We start from the raw sequence: 17,785 nt of genomic DNA, 5'->3' as shown, positions 1-17,785 counted from the left end.
TAAAACATCTATAATGACGCTCTAAACGGGGTGGAGTAACAACTTATAGGAAAAAAAAAACATTATTTTTTGTGCAAATTATATTGTTTTACGCGCACATGCATTTAAAAAAAATACAATATTAGTTTTTGTTAAAACATGCTCTCGCTTTTTATATTATTTGAAAAAATATATATGTAAACGGCACATATGGATCCTAGAGCCTATGTTTCCTCTACAAATATTATTGAGAACATTTTCCATATTCTATTATAAAACTTGAAATCACATAGCTAACATTCTAATATATATATCTCTATTCTAATCTCATATATAAATCAAATAAATCGTTAATGGTTGTAATTTACAGAAGGCTATACATTAAAAAAAGAAAGAAAAAAAAATCCTACTTAATAATAATAATAATTATTATTATCATTATTAGGTATAATATTGTTTATGTTTTCATTCATTCAAAATATTTATTTTTTAAAATCAATTTATTTTTTCTACTTTTATAATTTGACACATTCAACCCACTGCAGAAATGTTCTAACCAACAGGCCCATGTACAGTGGGCAACAGATATATTTCTTCATAAATACCCTACTATAGATTAAAACCATAAACATTATGGTAAATATTTTTGTTTTTACAAGCTTTGGAGATGTAACGTAAATTCCAAATTCGTAACGTGAATTCTTTTTAAATAATAGTCACCTATAGCTTTCGTCATGAGTTACGGCTGCGTTCGAAATGGCATAAATGTTTACAAAGTGCACTGTAAAAGGAACGCAAATGTCAACATGATATCGATAAAACTGAACTGTAAATATACTTTGAAAGCAAATTACACCTAAGAGAGATGACTTTAATATTTTCTTTTAACCCTTTAACTGCCCCACCAAGAAAAAGAAAAATTTGATTGCATTTCTTAACTCCTAATGTCGCTAGTTAACACGCACAATACGTTTTTTTTCAACACATCCCATAATTTCTAAAATATCAACCTCTACCAAATGGTTAATATGTTGGTTTATTGTAAAAGTATCAGAATTAAATCATATACTATGAAAAATCTGAAATTATGAAGTGTAAGACCAATTTATTTAAAAACAATCAAAATAAAACAATTTTGGATACTAAATCATCTTTATTTTTTGAAAAATGCCATATTTCAGATTCTCATTTAACACATTTTCTTTCTTTTTACAATAAAGCCAAAATCACGTGTAGTAGTGCAACAGGATTATGTTTGTTTGATTTTATGTAAACCAACATTTCTGTGTAGTGTAAACCATTATTCCTTAAATGACTTTAACAGTCATTTTTTAAAACAGTCAAAATATGGTCAACCATTTGGTAGAGCAGGCAGTTAAATGGTTAAATCATTCCGAGATTAAATGTTGGAATGTTCCAAAGGAATGGGGGGGGGGGATAACTAGCAATAGAACACAACAGGAACTATGTTTCTAACTACAGTTCTAGAGGTGTAGTCGTAAGCTTACAAGTTTGCAACACAGTTTGCTAATGTTCGTTGGAACGATGGATTTGGGAACACGCCAAATCAGCGAACTACGTTTGTAACGATGCAACTTGCGACCTTCATTGGCTTTGATGGTTTTAGGAAACGCATCCTTGGATAGCTTTTGTGCTGAATGCAAATGTAAAAAAGCAGAAACAAAAAGCAAATTCCAATGAAAAATATATATTCATTTATTTAAAAAAAAAAGCATAAGAACAAATTATTTCACAAAATTCAATGCAATACAATTTAATACAACATTTGATTTCTTTCTTATTTTTGGTGAATATTCTCTTATGGTTTATAATAATTGAATGTATACAACAAAAAACACTAGTAAACACCTTTTTAATATCACAAACCCAAACCATTCATGTTCTAGAAGGCACAGGCAGAGAGCAACAAATACGTTAAGCAGCTATATGCTAAAAGCCACATCTATCCACATGCTTGTGTCGCCTGCAGTACAGTAAAACCAAGGTCCATTTTGGCTCTTGATGTTGGCAGCGTTTGAGTCGTCCCCACTCCCCATCCCCCATCATCCCTCCACACCCTCAGCGTCTGCACTCACTGGATCCTCTGCCAACACCTCAGCCCTGACAATCAGCAGCTACTGGACTATATATGAAGGCCGACTGCTCTAGCATGGAGCCAGGTATGATTCCCCAGCTGACACTCTGCATCACATCTGATGGCTGAGAAGCTAGAGCTCCCTCTCGCTCATACGCACACACATAGCCACTATAGCCGTATAGCTTACAGATCATGGCCAGCTACAAACAAAAACACTTAGGAATGACCACGCGAGCGAGCATTCATAAAAAACAGCCTGCACCTCCTTGCACGCTGCTGATTGGTAAAAAACGCACCAATGGAGGAGCAATTCAGGGCGTTTTTGTGATATACTTGTTTACAACTGGTGTTCGTCAGTCTGATCACAGGATCACACTAAAAGTCTACTTTTAGAGATACAATCCTATCTAGCCTCACCGATTGAATTGAAGAACTTTTAATATCCGTGGAATGTTTACACTGTACGAAAGGTTCTTTATAGCAGAAGTTTTTATTAATACATTTTTTTTGACAATAAAAAAAAGAACCATTTTCTAAAAGGTTCTTCGGGGAACCAAAAATAGTTATTCTATGGCATCACCGTGAAACCCCCTTTTTGAACCTTTTAAGAGTGTAGTTGCAAACGCTTTTGACTGGATTGCTTTCATATTGTGAAAGCTCAAAGGGTGCTTGAATGCATTCCGACACCCACAAACGCAGTAGTTGTCATCTACATCCTTTCATTCCATTTCCTTCCAGCTTTCAGCATGCCATCCAGATTTGTTTATTCAATACTATTCGTGCTCCGGTGAAGGTGATGTCGAGTGTAGTGAAATAAGTCAGAATGTCTTCAATGAAAATAAGAACACAATTAGTTAAGATACGCAGCAGAACGCATGTTAATACCAGGTAGAAATAAAAGTCTGCTTTTGTTTTTTTACACAAAAGTCCGCAATTAGGATGGAATCATTGTGGAACTTAGTTTGAGAGAGCTCACCAAAACAAGTGAATATATCTTTGTATTATAACTTTTCCACATTGTGCCAAAACACATGTAATGATTGAAAAACTGTGGCTGATTTCTTTATCCTTTTCTTTTGCTTCACTTTCTGATTGCTTAATTAGGATAACATATGTTTGTTAATACTATTCACTTATACTCTGGGCCATGGGCGTAGGTAGGCCTATTTTAGGGGGGCTGTATTTGCAGTTCTTTGCTACAGATACACTTGTAACACCTGTACCCCAATGTCATAAAGAGCAATTGGGTTTCCCACCTACTATTTCCTGCAGCCAAAAAATTTCCCTATTTTATTTCAAAATGAACTACCAATATACAGCACATTACAGTATTTTATTATTATTAGAGTTGTATATATATATATATATATATATATATATATATATATATATATATATATATATATATATATATATATATAATTTAAATAGAAAAGTGGCAGTTTTATTTATTAAATACATGGAAAAAATGTACTTGAATATAGAAAGTGTTTTTTACTACAGTTCACAGGTGTGTTGAGCCTATTTGCCATACAATACAGTGGAATATAGCTTACCATACAAGCCTAACATATTAGACAAACAAATGTAATATTAGTAATACACACACACACACACACACACACATACATATATATATATATATATATATATATATATATATATATATATATATATATATATATATATATATATATATATATATATATATATATATATATATTATTTTATTTATTTTTTTTTAATTTTTTTACCACACAAGGAGCTGTGCCCTCCTAAAATGAAAATCCTAAAATCACCCATGCTCTGAGCTCAAATGAAAGTGATGTAATAACAAAAGATGGAAATGTCTCAATGAAATCTGAACTGGTCACAGGAAACACAATTTTTATAGAAGATGACATTTTTTTTTATAGAAGATGAAAATAGTATGCATCTCAGCTAATCCACCTGAGATCTAATTACTGAAAAGTAAAAACAGGGTTTAGTCTTAAGTGACATTTTAGATTAAAAAAAATGCAAATATATATATTTTACATATTCTCAGTATTTACCATATTTATTAGGCATGAGTTTGAGTAAAATTCTAACAATTATTCTTTGAAGTTCTGATAATAATTCTTCTAAATTTCAAATAAAAATAATTGTCATTTAAAGAATCGTATTTTTTTCCTGAAAATGACAATTGATCAGAAAAGCGAATTGGTGTTATTACACTGATAATTTTTAATGTAATTTACATGTCTGAAAACATTATTTCATTAAAAAAATCTCTAAAACTTACACTTTATTCAGTAGCTTATATCAGCAGTACAAATAACAATAACATATAATTTTACTCAAGCACATATAATATAAACTTAAACTCTAAAATAAACCATCATGAGTCTAGAAAAATACAGATAAATTTGTATATATATTAGGGATTAGGGATCTCTATATATCAATATACAGTTGAAGTCAGAATTATTAGCCACACTGAATTATTAGCCCCCCTGTTTGTATTTTTCCCTAATTTCTGTTTAACGGAGAGAAAATTTTTCAACACATTTCTAAACATAATAGTTTTAATAACTAATTTTTAATAACTGATTTATTTTATCTTTACCATGATGACAGTAAGTCATATTTCACTAGATTTTTTCAAGACACTTCTAAACAGCTTAAAGAGACATTTAAAGGCTTAACTAGGTTAATTAGGTTAACTAGGCAGGTTAGGGTAATTAGGCAAGTTATTGTATACTGATGATTTGTTCTATAGACTACCGGGAAAAAAAAATAGTTAAAGGGGCTAACAATATTGACCATAAAATGGGTTTTAAACATTTTAAAACTGCTTTTATTCTAGCCGAAATAAAACAAATAAGACTTTCTCCAGAAGAAAAAAATATATTATCAGACATACTGTGAAAATGTCCTTGCTCTCTTGCTCTCATGTTCCTTGTTAAACAACATTTGAGGAAATATTTAAAAAGAAACAAAAATTCAAAGCGGGGTTAATAATTCTGACTTCAACTGTATATCTCAATAAAGCATTGTAAATCCAGGTGTGTGTGTGTGTGTGTGTGTGTGTGTGTATATATATATATATATATATATATATATATATATATATATATATATATATATATATATATATATATATATATATATATATATACAGTATATCAGTCCAGCTGAGACTAATACTTTGTGTAGCCATGTGGCACAAAGCCATTGTGACTGTGAATGATTGTTGCCTACTGTCTGTACTGTTGTGCTTTTTTCGTCTACACCACCAACCTTTACACGTTCTTATCTCATTTCTCAACACATTTAGAGCAGGAGACGCTCTCATTTCCTCCCATTAACCACTGACAGGCTGAGCCTAAAACATGCAGGAATTTAATTACACTCGGTCGGCACTCATAACTGTGGTCTGGTAGTGGGGAGGGTGGCTGAGGTGGAGGTAAGTTGCACACATCAGGTATAAGTGTGTGTGTGGGTGGGTGGGTGCGAGAGGGAGGGAGTTTTGCTGACACCTCTGTTGCCCACTTTCACGCTAATTAACACTTCTCAGATATAGCGGGTGATGGCGGTCTACATGACAGGCTCAAGAGGACATTTGCACAGACCTTTCGTTTCTGAACAATCTGTGCAGATAAAGGTGCGTGCAATAGTTTGTGTCAAACGTATAAGCAGGTGAATAATATATACACATGCAAAAACACTAAACTGACAGCAACAAATGCACACGCGTGAAACGGATCCTCGCCAATGCTGCCTCATTATACCATCCCTGCCGGTCACCGTCTGTAGAAAGTCATGCAGTAACTGTGTCCGAAGCGGGATAACACAGGGCCATGGTGGTGTGATTCATGTAACTGTCCATTCTCCATGAGAATGCCTCACTGCCACTCTGCACTATAATATCATGTCGTTTTGATGCTTTCCTCCACAGTGAATTCAAAGGGACTCTAAAGAAGCCCATCACTCTGTGACAATCGATGTCAGATCGTGCTGATGGATGCGTGTAGCACATTTCAACACGGGGATGAGCGAATGAGCTTGCTATTAGCATTTATTTTACGTCGGAGGACAGTTGATCAGCTTAATGAATGAGGAGCTCCATGTTCTTCAAGTGAAGCTAGATCTAATACATTAGCAGGCTTAACACGCATGCGCCGTCTATGCTAGCCTTCTATATGTTTTTGTGTGTCCGTATGGCGGTGATATACAAGGAGGTACGCATTAAGAGTCATTTCTAGCACTCCTGCCTCGGCAGTGCCAAGAGGACGCGCGGAGATGAAAGGTAATGCAAATGGAAGTGTCATACAGAGAGTTCCATTCCAGACAGCCACCTTTGAAATAATTAAGACAGTGGAATGGAGTGGAGCCCGAGTGAGGAATAGCAATTCCTTTGAGTGACTCTTTCTTCTAAAAGACAGGAAGCAACCAGGCACAACACCGCCGCGCAAATCTTACGACAGCATTTCCATTTAAACGTTCGTTAAATTAGCCTGAAGGCCATTTGAACATTAATTTGATTATTAAACGCCATAATCTCTGTCGAAAGGGACAGACTTCTATAATCACAATGACCTTTTTACAATAATCAAGGTGTTATTAAAATGTAATCACATTCAACACAAAACAAGTCAAAACGTGTTAAATGCTGGTGAACTGGCCTTCTTACCCACGGGCCACAATTCCACGTACGGCGAATAAATATTCATCCACAATTTCCTAATCGCACACGGCTACAGATGAATACAAAGCTGGTGAAATGCTGAGGATTCCATGCTGTGTTGGAATATGGTGCATGTGTTGAGCCGGATAAGTGCAAGCCTTGCCACAAGCAATTCGCATATGCAGCAGGCAATAATGGGGCGGGTTTATGCATGCAAATAGCTTCCATGACATGCACCTTCCCAGCGACGCTAGCTAATTTCATAATTGGCGAGCGTGATTATGCGAACGTGCTGGCACCTTTTTGGAACATGTCGAGGTGGGCTTGTAATCAAGCGCGTGCCAGCGGACATTTTAGGTCTATCCTTTTCGCATGCTCACCACTGCTAAATTCTTTAAGATGGTGGCACCTTGAAGGAAATGCTACTGCGCTGACGGAGCCCAGCCCACCTCCTCCCTACCCAGAGTCTGCAATGCGATTCTGGGCAGATTGTGGGGCACCCTTTGCATACCCCACCTGCATGATAAATTTTTAATTCCCACGTCACTAATAAGGATATTAAGCAGAGTCTGGAGCTTCCGCATATATGCATGAGTCCGCATGCATTACATTTGCATAGAATCGAGTGATTCAAATGGAAGTATGCTAACGCGCCGCGCTTCACTGTGCAACATTACTGGCATGTATGACAAATGCTGTCTTTGGATTGGGACCCATGTTTTTAGACAGATGCGCTTACACACAAAATCTTTCAGAACAGATTTTCCAGAAAATTAGGTGGTACATCCCTAATTATTCTCACTTCAAGCATGCTGAGGTCTACATCCTAATGTTTTTTCTTCAGCAAAGTATATTTGAAATGTAGCTCCTAAAAGATTTGTTACATATAAAATAAATTATTATTATTAATATTATTATTATTAAGATTATTTAAACATGTACAATGTATAAAAAAGTACGAGCAAAAATATTTTGTTGGGATTTACATTTTAAATAGTATTAGTATTTTATAAATAATATGGTTAAACTTCTTACTGACAGGACATGTAGAATTTTTCTGCTCATAGTTTTAAGGGGTATTTGAGACACCGCTATTGACTTATTTATAGCTCTATGAATTAGCATAATCTAAATTCAGCAGACAACAGACATGCTCAGTCAGGCCGCTGCAGTTAACATCACTAATGCATACGGTGTCACAGCGCTGTCATTGCACAGATTGCTTCTGGCTTTGAGTAAACCATAATATTTCTCAATCGTGTATCGTTTTATAACTGTCATTATCATGCACCTGTATATTAACAGTAGATATGCTGCAATAAAATAAAATACATGCAATGTAATACATTATGACAGATTTTGAACAAAAACAACTACACTGAAAAAAAAAAAACACTTTACTGAATTTTGTTAAGGTAAGTGGTTGAAAACTATTTATATTAGCTGAATTTAAACAAGCAAATTACATTTAGTAATGTTCAACTTGTTTGTTTAAATTCAGCCCATATAAGTACTTTGCAACCACTTACCTCAAATATAAATTGAGTAAATCCTATTTTTTTCACAGTACAGCATTTCACAGCAGATCAAATTAATAATTTATCCGAACAAAAGAAGCAAAACTTAGCCTCATCTAGTTTTAAATTTAAAGGGAAAGTTTACTCAAAAGTGAAACTATCATAATTTACTCACCCTTCAAACCTTTATTACTTTCTTCTGTTGAAAACAAAAGAAGACATTTAGAAAAATGTTGGGAAACTATAACAACCAGCTTCCACAGTATTGGATGCTACAGATTTCTTCATAACCTACAGTGTTCAACAGAATAAAGAAACTCATAAAGGTTTGGAATCACTTGAGAGTGAGTTAATAGAGAGTGAATTTTCTTTTTTCTTTTTTGGGTGAACTATCCCTTTAAGGTCATGATTGAACTTCTAACTGCACAACTGAACAGTACAATTTCAACCTTTGCAATTTGTCTGCATTTATGCGTGATACTAAGAGTTATCACAATAAAAGAAACATTTACGATCCCTGTCCTGCTTCTAAATCTTGACACTGAGGTTAATTGCATATTTAATTTGCCACTTCACCTGTCTTTTTCTTTTAAATGCCCAAGAACTGTTCATTGACTCTAAATGAACGAGATAAATCAAAATTTCAGCATGAAGTACCAGATTACTGCTAAAAGCATCACACAATTATACACAGACAGTACTAAGTCAAATCTTGAAGCAAACAAACATGAATACACACATTTAAGCAGATGCACACACACACGCACGCGCATGCAAATCCACCGCCCAATATTACACAAACCCACACATATATGGAACCTGTCCCGCTTTTGCACATTGCCATCATACGCATGTGAGATCACCCCTTGTTGCCACAGCGACTCCAACCAGCGGGAACAACACTGTACATGTGACCTGGTCGAGAAGAGGCGGGTCTAAAGGATGCTCTGTGCCAACATGTATCTGCTTGTTTAACATCCCAGCACATTGTAAGGCACTTTATGCCATTAGTTTTCAGAAAAGCCAGCTTGGTAAATCAAGAATCTCTTCTTAAGATATCAGTGCACTGCAGATCAAAAAGCACAGAGTGACTGCAGTTGTCTTGTCACAACACTAAAATGCATCAATATGTTGCCTTTGCTTCAGATGCATGACAGTAACTTTATGTATAAAAGTGAAAAGTCATTTGCAGACATACAACCTGAGGAAATAATCTAACCCTTGAAACAGGGAGATTTGGTTAATCTGGATGAGTCTAAATGCTTAAAGTTAAGCTTTCTCATTATAAAGTGAGATAAATAAATAAAATAAACCATACTAAGCAAAACTAATATATATATATATATATATATATATATATATATATATATATATAGATAAACAAAGTAGATTTGTGTCCATTTGAATTCAGCGAAGAAACTCCTAACACACATCCTTACCATTACAAAAAATAAATAACATCCAATTTGTTTGAATAGATGGTTAAAGATGCTTTTCACATCTGCATCTACAATTATTTCCATCCAAACGCATTTTCATCAAAGTGAAGACTTTTATGATAATCAAATAAGCATGAAAGTGATAACCCTTTTAAGTAAAATAAATAAATAAAATGTAGTTAAATATATTTAAAAAATTCGAGGACTAATTGTTGTCAAAGTGGAAAAAGAATACAAACAGAAATGACGAAGCATGTCAATTCACCAAATGCTAACAGTTCGATGGGATGAGTATTAACAACTGTGCAGAGGCGCTGAAAAAGGTGTGTGACCGAGAACAGGCGGACGATGTGGAGTAGCCAAAAATATGAAGATTGCTTGTCCAATGAATACTGATAAGCTGCCATCGTCGCCATGGTTATAGTATTCAGCCAATTACAAGAGAGCAATATGCCTGCACTGTGTAACACACATGCACACACACACACAATAGCAAATGGCTCATTCATAGAGCTGCAGGCAGCCAGCCTACTACATAAAAAAATTCATATTCAAAAGCAACCTTGGAGTTCACCTCAATCTAGGTCTGAAATCATGCAAACATATGGAATAATTAGTTTGCGCTCTAAGCAAGGGCACTTACATGCTTTTTTTTTTTTTGCTTATTTCCATAATTCCCCCAAAGACCTAAAAATCTGTGTCATTTTGCTCTAGTGAAACATAAAAAAAATAATAATAAATCAATCAATAAATACATTATTTTGCATTCTACACATTATAAATTAAAGCACTGGCTTTTAGCATGAAATGTTTTCTTCTCTATAGCATCACTGATATTCTTGAAGAAAAAAGTGACCCATTTCTATCACTCAAAGCATGTGGTTGCAGTAATGAGATAAGTAATCTCAAAAATGATTTGCAAACATTTAACACTGCATTCAGCCTAACAACAGTACACATAAAACTGCAAAGCGGACATTTTGAATAGATTGACTGTCAAGTCATGGTGCATACAAAGCGGGTGCTGGATATGTAAAACGTGAGACACATAACATTATAATAAGAGGGAATTATGAGTTTTGTGTGATGCTAGAATGACCCAGAAAAAAAAATAAATAAAAATAAACAGGACATGCCAAATTAATTCACCTTCACAAGTGAATAAAATCAGCTGTTTTTTGTTTTAACACATTTTTTTTTCTTGTACGGAAATTTGAGAATTCAAAAGGAAAGGTGAGAATGTGTTTTCACAGTGGATAACTGCCTGACAATATCATGTTCTCAGATTTTTTCCTTTCTTATTGACAACACATAAGGCCCTGCTATTATTCACAGACAAGAGACTGGGATTAAAAATGCTTTACTTTGTCAAGTAGTTAAATAAGCTGTGTGTTTTATTATTATTATTGTTTTTCAATAAATTTAGCTGAAAATCAGCCCGTTTGTAACATTATAATAAATAAATAAAGTGAATAAATAAATCTAATAATACCATAATTATAATTTATTGCATGCCATATTTTTTAAAATTGTGGTTGGCTATAAATATTAAAATTAGTATTTAGTTTTAACATGTTTAAAGCTGTGGGCTACTTCTTAAAAAAAACTAAATTGCAATTCCACTCTGGAAAGTGTTTAGCAGAGTTACTGAAATGATGCTACACAGTTTAAGAGGGAGTACGTGTTAAGGTTGACTAATTTAGTCAGTGTTGGGCCTATACAATGAAATCACCCACTTGCATTAGGCCCCTAAAATAATAAACAAAAAAGCCACCTTGAATGAACATTAATGTCTAGTGCAAAGAATAAATACGGTATAATGAGAGGGCGTTAAGCCAGACGGGGGGGAAATCTCACACTTGTCAAGTTCAAATGCAAGCGCTTTGAGGACAATAGCGGTGATGTCATGTTTTAACGCAGAGCTGCAGCAAAGCTATGCTTCAAAACTTCAAGCTCAATACGCCACTTCTTTTACATCCACACGCCTTATTCCCACACTTACAAACAATTCAGCTCGGCGGCGGCAGGAGTAGCAGCGTTTACAGCGATCATGCCTGAGAGAAATTCACAGCCGTTAGGGTACTGTTCCGGCTTTGGGGCCCGCGTCTGCCGAGGCTGGGAACGCTCGCCACTTTCTAAAGGGATGCAGATGAGTCGGGTGCACTTGACATCTTTTCATGACCCATGTCGCCCCCAGCCCCCCCAGCCCGCCGGCGCTGTCTGTCATATTCTGGATAGGGCCGTGGCATTGCCACTTGCCCTCGAGCGTGGGAATGGGAGCGTCCAGTCGTTCACATCTACTGCGCTCCGTTTAACGGAATCAATTAAGGAGGACCGACCCCCTCGCTCCCCATGTGCCCACCCCTTTTCATTTTTGTCAGCTCTCTCTATATGTCCTAATTATTTCTGTTTGGGATGCCAGCGCCGTTTCCTGGCCAAAGGCGACCGAGCTGAAATAAATAGTGAGCACGTGGGTTCCTCTCTCTTCACGTGTCTGTTTCAGTAAATTGGTGAGATAATACAAAGTTGAGCATTATTAATTTCCTCTCTGCCAGTCTATTCATTTATTTGAGGAAAATAAGCCGACTTTTTGTTTGCTTAAGTTAACGGTTGCATTTTGCGCGCGAGCTATGAGAAATAAAAATGCGCACTATTTAAATCATCATAACACCAAGTGAAGCCTAAAACAAAAAACAAAGAAACCCCCCCAAAAATGTCTGACATGTCGTGTAGCCAAAGCTAGTGACACAGGCTATAACAGAATACAATTTCTTCTTTCTTTCTTTCTTTCTTTCTTTCTTTCTTTCTTTGTAAATGCATCTTCGTGTCATTAGGCATCCAGAGTTTTCGATGAGCCAGGAGGCAGTTTTTACTTTCGGTTATCTAGCTTTATGAAGTGCAAAATACTCATACAGCTAGATAACCAAAGATAACAACTCGCTTCCAATTCCACAACAGTAATCCCAGGATACCTCCGTGTCTTGTGTAAGAATAAATCCAAGTGGAGAAGTTGCTAAAACACAATAGAAAAAAATAGGCAATGGACTTCACAATTGTCATGTGTAGTTCTTAAAAGTGGTTATGATCGCAACCAAAAATAAAAAATCTAATATATATAAAAACAAATAAATGACAGTTTCTTCACAGGGTAATCAAAACGGAAGCTATAATCCATTTGACACAGGAGCAGTTAACGTTAAAACAATATGAGAGTTGGAGTGAGGGAGCCTGTCGAATAAGAAGCAGTCATCCTCGTACAGGCCATCATTTGCATTGCAAATTACCTCCCAATCTCACAAAAGGCTCCTTTGGCTCTATTAAATCGTGGCAGCAGCGAAAGATATCCCACGGAACCAGCAGCGAGATTATACAAAGAGGGGAAAAATCCGATTCCAGAGGAAAAAAGTGCACGCGGAAATAACATCGCGTTTGTTTCGCCACTGAATGGAGGGATCGCTCTCTTAGTTTTGGCCGAGTGGTGGGCAGGTTGTCCGTGCACGGAGGAGATCGGTAATGCCACAGATCCCTGAGAGCTGCTAGGAGAGAGACGAGAGGAGGATTGTGTTGCTGCTGCCAGCGGTCTGAGAGAGGGAACAGGGCCACATCTCGAGGAGTGGGGGGGCGGAGGGGGTAAGCGGGGGGACGGGCTTCCAGTACCAAAATATGGACCAGCCAGAGAAGGTCAAAGGTCTCGGACCACGGGAGTGCAAAGCGATGTTGATGAGGATGATGATGCTGATAATGATGATGTCATTAGAAATCTCCAGAGCGCGTTTGCATCCCTCGTGCAGGTTGAGGCTGCAGTGCTCGCGCGTTCTTTCTGTATTTTCAACTACGAGCATTCTTGATGGAAATATGTGACAGGCAACGCCAATCACCCTCGCTCACGGGGATTTTAGATCGCGCTATTGAAAACATTGCCAGCGAAAAGAGGAATCTTGCGACCGACCGTCAACACGCAAAGGTATGTTTAGCACTGTATAGCAGACCACGCTCTAGACAGAGAAAGGTGATTTCCATCGCTAGTACATATGTTGATGCCCTCATATTCTCACCAGTGGTGCCAAAATCTTTATTTTTTAAAACTGATTACATACTCGTGCGTACTTTCTGTTCTACAAGAACTGGAATCGAGTGCAGCAAGTGGATAACAAACCTATCATTCAAAACGTGATGCTGACTTTCAGAAGCCGTGTGGGTTTTAGAATGGGAGTCTTGCAGTACAACTCTCTTTCCCTCTCTCTCTCTCTATCCATCTATGTATATGTGTGTGTATGAAAATTCTGAATAAATTAATGCTCTTATATATAGTGTCTTCGTTTCATTTGTACAGTGTGTCATTACCTGAATCGGCTGTCTTAGACATGCTGAAATCTAGCCAGGTGTTCTATAGGCCTAACATAACTTATGTTTTACAGGACAAAGCTCATATTTGGTGGTTTTCTGACTGAACTGATTTAGGAAAGCTATCAAAGCATATCAGATCCAAAGTTCATATCTAAAGTTGAAACACGTGTCCTGTTTAAAAATTAAATACAATTATTTTTAGCATTAGTCTGGCCTTTCAGTGATGTTATACTGCCACGATGGAGCCAGCAGGGTTAAAGCAGGTAAACACAAAAACATTTAAAATCAGGAGTGAATAAAACATTGACTCACATTTTCCTAGTTTACGAACATGTGTATTCAGAGAAAAAGCACATGATTTTTCTTAAGACAACAACAGAAATAACGGGTTTCTTGAGGTTTGACCAGCACTGCAGTTTTAAATTAGAAGTAATAACAGTTCAAAAATAACATCAATACCTTTTTATGACAGAACATAAAATGCGTAATTGATGTGTGACCAGCAAACAAATTAACCAAGCGCATAACGAGTGTTCTGCAAAATTCATGCAAAATCCCCCTCGCACAATGTCAAGTTATGAAACTGTCACTCACTACTTGTATATCACTGCATGAGACTTTGGCCTTGAAACAAGTGCTTTGTGTTAGATCAGCTCAAAGTACCGGTGCAACATCTATGACATTGTTCAACATTGAGATAGGTATATCTCGAAAATAAACTTCAAAATGCAATTTGTTGTGTCAAACTTTGCAATAATAGCACTGTATTATTCTTAATGGGCACAAAAAAACAAATAAAAAAGGATGAGAAGTGTCTTCAGACGTACTCACTTGAGCAAAGGCTTTTTTTTAATTACGCAGATGTCGACGTGACCAGATGCAACTCCAGCTGTAGGTAAGAACCCGGCGTGCACGAGGAGCGTTCGGTTTAAAATTGCCGCTAATACTCAGTTCATTACGCGTGCCTCAGCGGCACTGATTCTTACAAGAGCGCAGTCCAGGCGCACGAGAACGACAGCTACCGTATAAGCGAGAGCCAGTGAGAGGGGGAGAGAGGGAGGAGGGGTTGAGAAGTTTCCCATAACCTATTTGTCTGCAGCACCAAATAGAAAAGTGCACTGTTGAGCAGAGAAGGTCGGCATGTTTTTCCCCCTTTCTTTCCTTTTCTTTTTTTCATGAAGGGTGTTCGGGAGGGGGCAGTCCTCTCTGTGAAAGAAAGGACGTGCTCTGAAATTCAAACAAGTTCGCCAGGTCTTTTGTTGGACTTGAACTGAGGAGGCATTGTTCCTCTATTGGCGTGGACTAGCCCCAAGTTCCCAGACCAGGTTACGGATTGACTGCGGTAATAAATTTGCTCCGAGCGCTTCTGCCCAACACGTTTTGACTGACGGAACGCAATGGCCACCTGACACTGAGAGGACATCATTAGCTCGGAGAAAACTTGCACACTGATACGTAATGGCTTGTGATGAAAAAAAATGAAAGAAAAAGTGAAATCTTTACACTTTAAACTTGCAATAACCTTAGGTGCGCGCGCAAACACAGAAATGGGCCTTATATGCAGACTTGCCCCATGCCTTGAATGTATAGGTCCATATATATACAGTAAATGATCTTTATGGCCTCTAGTTACAATTAGAGCCAACCCATCTAAAAGTAGTTTAAACATAGGCTATATAACAGATTAAGTAACACATTAAGCAAATTAAATCATTAATAACGATTTTGTCCCAAATGTCCCAAAATGTGCAGCATTCTGTTGCTATAGTTACCTCTTCTGGCGAATGTGATTGCTGTGTTATAAGAAGCCTATATGCGCTCTGATTTACGTCTATTCAAACTGTAAACTATACGTATGTGTAGCTAGAAATAGCCTATATTCAGCCTATTAGTAAAAACTGATGCCAAAACCTTGCTGTGTGTCAATCTGTGTTGAGTATTTGAACCTTAAGGAGATAACACCACAACCCAAACTATCAAATTCACACCATGCATGTCATTAAATTGTGATGATTATTAATAATAGCCTATAAGTAGTAGTATTATATCAGGGTGTTTTCATTTACACCAGTTCAGATTTAAAAAAAGAACTTCCTAATTTTCAGATTATGAACCTTTCCAAATAAGGTTGCCTAATTCATTCTTTCACAGTTCTCAATTATTGCAAGAACTTATGTTTGACTAAAACGAATTCACGTTTAGATTTTACAACGAGGTCACGTCCAATGACGTAGCAAGCCTATCGGCTACGTGCAGCCATATTTAAATACATCAGGGAAATTAGCGCATCAAATATGCAAATCCCCCAACATTGCCTTTCTTTCAGCGGTCGGAGTAATTTCCCCTCATCGGCTTCGATGTGGTTTCTTTCTTTTTTGGAAGAAGTTGCTGTTTTTTTTTTACTGAAAGAAGGCACCTTTCTTGACCGTGAATACTGGAACATATGCAGCAAAGAAGCGGAGACTCTTTGCCAGGGAAATCGCCCATCATGCATAATGAGACGCCTGCTCCGCCATTCTTACATCTTCACTGCAGTTGGTCCTTGCGTGTGTATTATTTTTAATATTGATGCATATTTAAAAGGTATATTTGAATTTCCTTTGCATTCACTGTGGCTGCGTTGTCTTTTTTCCATTTCATCTCCTTCGCATTTTTGGTAGATGTGGTTTGGCTCTTCGCGATGCGTATTTTATAGGCTATTGGCATTGCCTACATTATTGTACAATTTTAACCATAAAGGGTTAGCAATACTTTAGAATGTTTCTCGCATTCCTACTTTAAAATCCGTAAACAGACAAATAATATGTAATATAAATATAAAAAAGGGCGAACAAAGACCTTTGAACGGCTCAAACAAAAAGACACAAAGAGAATTGTGTGAGATTAGCATATCATTATTTAGAATATCTCATATATATAAATAGTTGATAGACTATACGATATCCCTTCAATTAGCAACTATTTGACACCAAATATTCGCATAAAATTTCCAATCGTCTATCCGATCTAAAATTAACCAAGAACCAATTTGTTTCAGTGCATGTATCATTATCATTATCAATTAGTAAGCCATTTCAATACATTTAGCAAAAATAAAAGAATAATAAGAATTTAAATATTAGCATTTATTAAATTCAGCCCAGATTGGTCTGATAATAGTTTATTAAATAAAAGCTGAAATCTCGAGGCAAATTAACCATCAAGGAAATTTGTCTCTGAACTTGCCATTCACACAAACACCATCGACCTCAAAACTTACCGCTAAAGTCATCATTAGGCCTAATATCCATTTCCTATTAAAACAACTGCGTTCACATTGGAGACGTGACTCTTTTCCACAACTTTTTTGCGCATCTCTCCTTCATAGTTCCTATAAAGCGTCTGATCTTCATCTTGAGAACCTTTGCTCAACTGATCTGGCACCCAATAGAAGTGGTCAGACGGGCACACGTAAAGATTTACTCCCAATGGGTCAACACACGTGCTGTCCAGTGCTCGCATTCTTTCCGCCTTGAACAAACTTCAGACAGCCCTGTTATATCTCTGTATAAGAGAAGACGTCAGTGAGAGAAATAGGACTTACTTGTATGTCCTCATCTTGGCGACTTCGTACGGTCCGAAGTTGTGGAGCACATGTGTGTGATCTGCTGCGCCTGTTTGCAACACAGCAGGACCGCGATTACCATACTAATGCATATTTAAAACCTATAAAGAAAAGGATTTCCAACTTTCCCAC

The 17,785-nt window shown here is 36.7% G+C and overlaps 1 long non-coding RNA gene across 3 annotated transcripts in view; it reads right to left on the bottom strand.

Moving 5' to 3' along the window:
* LOC130229537 (uncharacterized) overlaps positions 1-17,785 on the bottom strand; it is an 88,624-nt gene extending 70,839 nt beyond the window's left edge. Inside the window, exon 1 of one of the 3 annotated variants that reach the window (XR_008837852.1) lies at positions 17,633-17,785. This is a non-coding gene — a long non-coding RNA (uncharacterized LOC130229537). Of the gene's footprint in view, positions 1-14,880; positions 15,067-17,308; positions 17,590-17,632 lie in introns of those variants that run through there. The other 2 variants (XR_008837851.1, XR_008837850.1) reach the window with 2 other exon arrangements.

Source organism: Danio aesculapii, chromosome 5, assembly GCF_903798145.1.
Source record: "Danio aesculapii chromosome 5, fDanAes4.1, whole genome shotgun sequence".
Lineage (NCBI taxonomy): Eukaryota > Metazoa > Chordata > Actinopteri > Cypriniformes > Danionidae > Danio > Danio aesculapii.
The sequence above is the reverse complement of the archived record's forward strand: the minus strand, read 5'-3'. Positions and strand labels throughout refer to the sequence as shown.